Raw genomic sequence first — 5,129 nt, 5'->3', positions numbered from 1 at the left:
GCCCACGCCCACGCTTACGTGCCCGTCCACGCCCACCCACAATAAATTAAAGCATCTTTACACAATTTCAGCTGCTTAACTTAATAAAAACTCCAGCATGCAAAGTCCAAATCCAAGTCCAGCTTCAGCTGTACGTCTGCAGTCAGTGCTGTCAGTTTAGCCTTTTTCCAGACATACTTTACTGTCAAGCAATCACACAGATTGCAAATTTGGCTCATATATATTTAGATGTTTATATTTTATTAGATATTTAGCTTTATAGAATATAATTTTCTGCCTTCATTAATATTCCTTTGTGCCTTTCTGTAGCTTTTTCTTGAGGTTCCAGTGGAAGCTTTTGTTTCAGTTTCATCTTCAGCTCTCAAACAGTCATGCATCGACCATTCGCTGGCACTCGACTGCTGTGGCGGCAAAGATTTTCGGATAAAGTTAATTACGGCTCATTGGGTATTCGAGGGGGCCAAGCGAAGGAGGAAGGCGAAGAGAGGAAGGCAAAGTTGCGCTGTTGGCAACAATCTAGATTTGGTTGTCGTCGCGTCGGCTGAGTTTGCATTTGCATCTCCATCTCCATTTCCATCTCCATCTCCATCTCCATCTCCAACTCCATCTCCAAGCACTATCCGCCGAGGCAATTAACAATAAAACAACACTTTTCTAATTGGATGAAACGCTTTGCAAGTTTTGCATCCGATATGCTTGGCTTGAATTAAAACCCGTGGTTAATGGTCTGTTGGTGGAACAGGCTCTACGATGGGCAAGCTGTCCATCATTTAGCGACTATTTGGCTGAGAAAGTGCGAGGATTAGCCAAGCTCCCTAGGCTGGGGCTCTAAGTGAAAAACATATTCTCTGCTCTGCGGTTCTCCTTATCTTTTCTCTTCGCGAGAGTCGAGGATTAGAGAAGAGGAAATTGTGCGCTTCACTCTCCATTTTAAGATTCGGTTCGTTCTCTTTTCGACTATAGTCAGTGATTGTGTTTGTGACATTTATCTTCTCGTACGCGCAGACATTTTAATAGCTCCGCTTTGCCCCCGACTCTGTCGTTGCTCTGGCCTTTCATCAATATGGCTGGCTGTGGATGTGTGTGGGCAAGGATCATTTTGCGAATAATGCAAAGACAAATTCCTTAGAGTTTTTAGCTGGGTGGCCACCGTACGTACAGTTTTCATATTCAATAGCTGCCTTTTGCGACAACAACAAAAGCAACAACAACAAATTAATACAAATAGTCTGTAGTGGTCTGGGCCATAGATTATACTTTTGTAGACAGTTTCGCACTTGCCGGCTACGCGGCTGCTGCTGCTGCTGCAGAAGGACATCCAGTGCTCTGCGCCCAGCATACCGTACGGGCAGAGCTTACGTCTTTATATTCGTCCAGAGAGTGAAATGGGCATATTGGTTTTCAGCCATGTCCTTTTTTCTTTGCGTTCTCTCTCCGCGTGAGCACGAAGCTAGACACCAGCTCACCTCTAATTGGTGTGCTGGTGTGCCCTTCGCAGACCTTTACCGATGAGCGAGTAGTATGCAGTCAGCTGCGCCCTACTGCAGCCTTCTTACTGTTTTTTTTTCGTTTTCAAGAAGCTCAATATCTTATCCAGAGCACTTTACTTTCGCCCTGCTATCTTACTATCATTGGAGTCCGGCTGCCACTTGGCCGGCTGGCCAGTTCATAGCTAATACGCTTTAAGGCTGCACTAGATATCGGCTCACACAGAGTCATATTTGTGTGTGTGCCCATCTATACACGTGTGTGTGTTGGTATATAAATTATTTATTGGTATTTTTGGTGCTTGAATCGAACCAACAAATGGCATAGAGCCGGCGACCCATTTGTGCTCGCATTGAAAGGCGAAAAGTGAAAAAGTTTTAATAGAATTTCTTTCTCGATACTTATTATTATTGTGTGCGTGTGCGTGTCCGTGTGAGTGTGAGTGTGAGCCAACTCAGGCGTTAGTTGCTCGATTTTACAAGACTTTCCTGGACTTACTCGAATGGCTTATTAAGTGAAAGCAAATGAGCTGAGAGAGATTTATATGTAAAGGTACGCGTAGATCAGCTAATACTTCCCACTGTGTGCCCACTGTGTGCCTACTGTGTGCCCACTGTGTGCTTCAATTACGCAATTAGCTAGAGTACTCATCAGACTTCCATTATGCACTCTGTCCAAATACAAATAAGGATCCCATTCAAATCAAGGCGATTTTTGTGCTGTTCCTCTCTAGCCCGAATTTATTTGTGTGCGTGTGCTAATTTGAATTATCGAACTGATGTGTCTGTGTGTTTGTCTGTGTGTGTGTGTGCGTATGATTTTGTGTGTACCATTCAAGTGGTAAGCCAAAATATGGCGTTATAATAATTTTCATAGCAAAATTTACACATGCATAATTAATTAGTATCAAAAATTTAATACTCACACTTTGTATCTGCTTAAATATTTACACTTCGTGCCAAATTTGTATGCAAATCGCTTTGCTACAGACTGACAATAACATACACACACACACACTTGCATACATATACACGCACAATGTCTTGCAATTAAAAAATAATACAGACCGCTTCACTTGAATAGGGCTTTGCCATTCGAGCTGAATGTTTCATGAATGTAGCTAAATATCCAGTACAAATAGAGTCGATCGAGAAGAGAGATAGAAAAGGAAAAAGAAAGAGCATATATACTTAGATTCAGTTAACATATTTTGTGATTTACAGCAATCCAGATCGAGGAATTTGCAATCGTTCCTATAGAAATTGGCTGCACTGTGCGCTGCCAGTGCCGAATGAACAGAATCGAAAAAGGGTGGTTGCTGCCGCTGGCAGTGACCAACATTGGTGCCGCTGTGCCCCACCACCTCCCGCCCCGTTCCCGTGGCTATTTCGTTGGGTCGACTCGCCGTCTGCTTGCCAGCCCCTGGTGAGTTACGAGAGCAAGTGGACGTAGTAGTTGGCTGGATGGCCACTAGCTGCTGGCTTTCTGGATGGGTTGCTGTTGCTGTTGGCGTTGATTGTTGTTGTTGCTTTTTTTTGTTTTGAAAACCCTTTTTAGTGTTTGCATTTAACGAACAGCGCCGCAACGATGCATAGTGGAGCATTTGGCCGGAAAGCGTAGTCAAAACCAAAGTTTTCATAAACCGGTCCGACTGGGAGTTCATTAAAAACTAAGTAAATGAAAACTTATTCAATTTGTATGCGCATTGACCTTAAGAGTTGACAAGCCTATTAATTGGCGAAAAAGTGCCTTTCATGTGCCTTTTTGCTGCGTAAAATGCGCAAGGATCCCACTGTGCGAAGCAGTAGCAACAATAAGGGCAATAACAAGCGTGCTCGTCGAAATTCCGCGCCAAGGCCGATAATGGGGTGGGCTTGGGGTCAGGTTCTGGTGTTAGTGATGTGCCAGGAAGTCGGGCAAGAGAGGGAGAAAGAGGGAGGAGAAAGATGCTGGCTAATAAAAGGCTTGTTACAATGAAAACAAATCAAATCGGCGCTGAAGCCATCCATCAAGTCAAATCAAACTGGGGTTCAAATGAAACGCGGCTAACGAATACCAGCTACAAAGAGGAAGTAGTTTGAATTTCCGGTGTCACTCCGCTGCCCCGCCCTCTACCCCAAACCCTCCTCTCTCTGCCCGTTAAAACGCGATTGCTAAGCGGTAGGCAGTTCCATTCGCACATCGCACTAGCAACAGAGCAGCTACAACAACAATAAAACGGCAAAAACAACAACAACAAGAACAGCAACAGTAACCACGTTCAAATTTTCAAATTGATTACGGGACACGGTTGCGGAATGAGTGGACGATGAGAGGCGATAGAGCCGCGACCCGGAGTCAACCCAGTTTTACTTTGAAATGCCATTAAAATCTATTTACAAACGCAAATTGATAGCGATTTTGGTCTATCCTGACCCGCGATGTGTTGAAGTCGAAGCTTAGCTGGCGGTGTGGTCAGGATATCCGTGTATGTCGGTGTCTGACGTGGAGTGTGTGAGTGAGTGTGTGTGTGTGTGTGTGTGTGTGTGTGTGTGTGTGTGTGTGTGTGTGTGTGTGTGTGTGTGTGTGTGTGTGTGTGTGTGTGTGTGTGTGTGTGTGTGCGCGTGTTTTCTTTTTTCCACATATGACTGTATCTTTCAGCTCCTTTCCTATGGTTACAACGACTACATCATCAGCAAAGCCAATGGAATGCGCACCTACGGGTAGTTCCAGGCGCAGCAGCCCGTCCCACATTGCATTCCATAGGAGAGGCCCCAGTACTGATCATTGGGGGACTCCACCTGACGCTAGATAAGAATTCGGCCCCTCACTGTTGTATATCTGTGTTCTTCTCCTAATGTAGCTCTCTGCTATCTCTCTTAGATCTTTACGGATATTGCATTGACAGCGCGTCCAATACCATCGCTCAGCTAGCTGTGTAGCATCCCTGCTTCCTTCTGGTAGATTGAATAACGGAAGTTGCAATACCAACGCCATTGTTGACTTGGCCTTTCGGAAACCCAATTGGTTGGGGTCACCGGCCTTAGCGATTGCAGACTCCAGTCTGGAGCAGATCAATTTTACCAACATCTTTTCCATGGTGTCTCAATGAATAGTTTTGGAATTCCATATAATAAAGATCGACATGTTCACACTTGGGGACCGACAGATCAGGACAGGTCTAAGTCCTGATCAGGAATATATTCTTCTGCCTTTCGCATCCCTTTTAACAAAACCATTATATCCTGCTTTCCTGATTTACAATGGGATCTGGATATAAGAAGCGGATTCACAGATACAGATGCAGACTCAGACACTGTTCTATTTTCACTATAGGTCGCTGGCAGCAGTGATGTACATACATACATATGTACATGTTAGATGTATGTGCGAGCATATGGGAAACATGCGTCCTTCGTCGCTGTACGTGGATTGTAATGAAAGTCCTTAACACGCTTTTTAGTTAGTGATTAGTGGCAGCCAGGGACACCGTTGATTCGCGATTGAGAGCGGTTAGTGGTCTGGGTGAGCAGCTGTTGACGTTCGTTCCGTTGCTAGATTGTGCCATTAGAAACATGCCACATTGGCATTTGCCATTTATTGTGTTTGCTGTGTCATGCAGCCGTTTAAAGGCGGCAATATAGACGACGCCGTGTCTATGG

This window comes from Drosophila hydei, unplaced genomic scaffold (assembly GCF_003285905.1).
Source record: "Drosophila hydei strain 15085-1641.00,03,60 unplaced genomic scaffold, DhydRS2 tig00000358-arrow-arrow-pilon, whole genome shotgun sequence".
Taxonomy (NCBI): Eukaryota; Metazoa; Arthropoda; class Insecta; order Diptera; family Drosophilidae; genus Drosophila; species Drosophila hydei.
The sequence above is the reverse complement of the archived record's forward strand: the minus strand, read 5'-3'. Positions refer to the sequence as shown.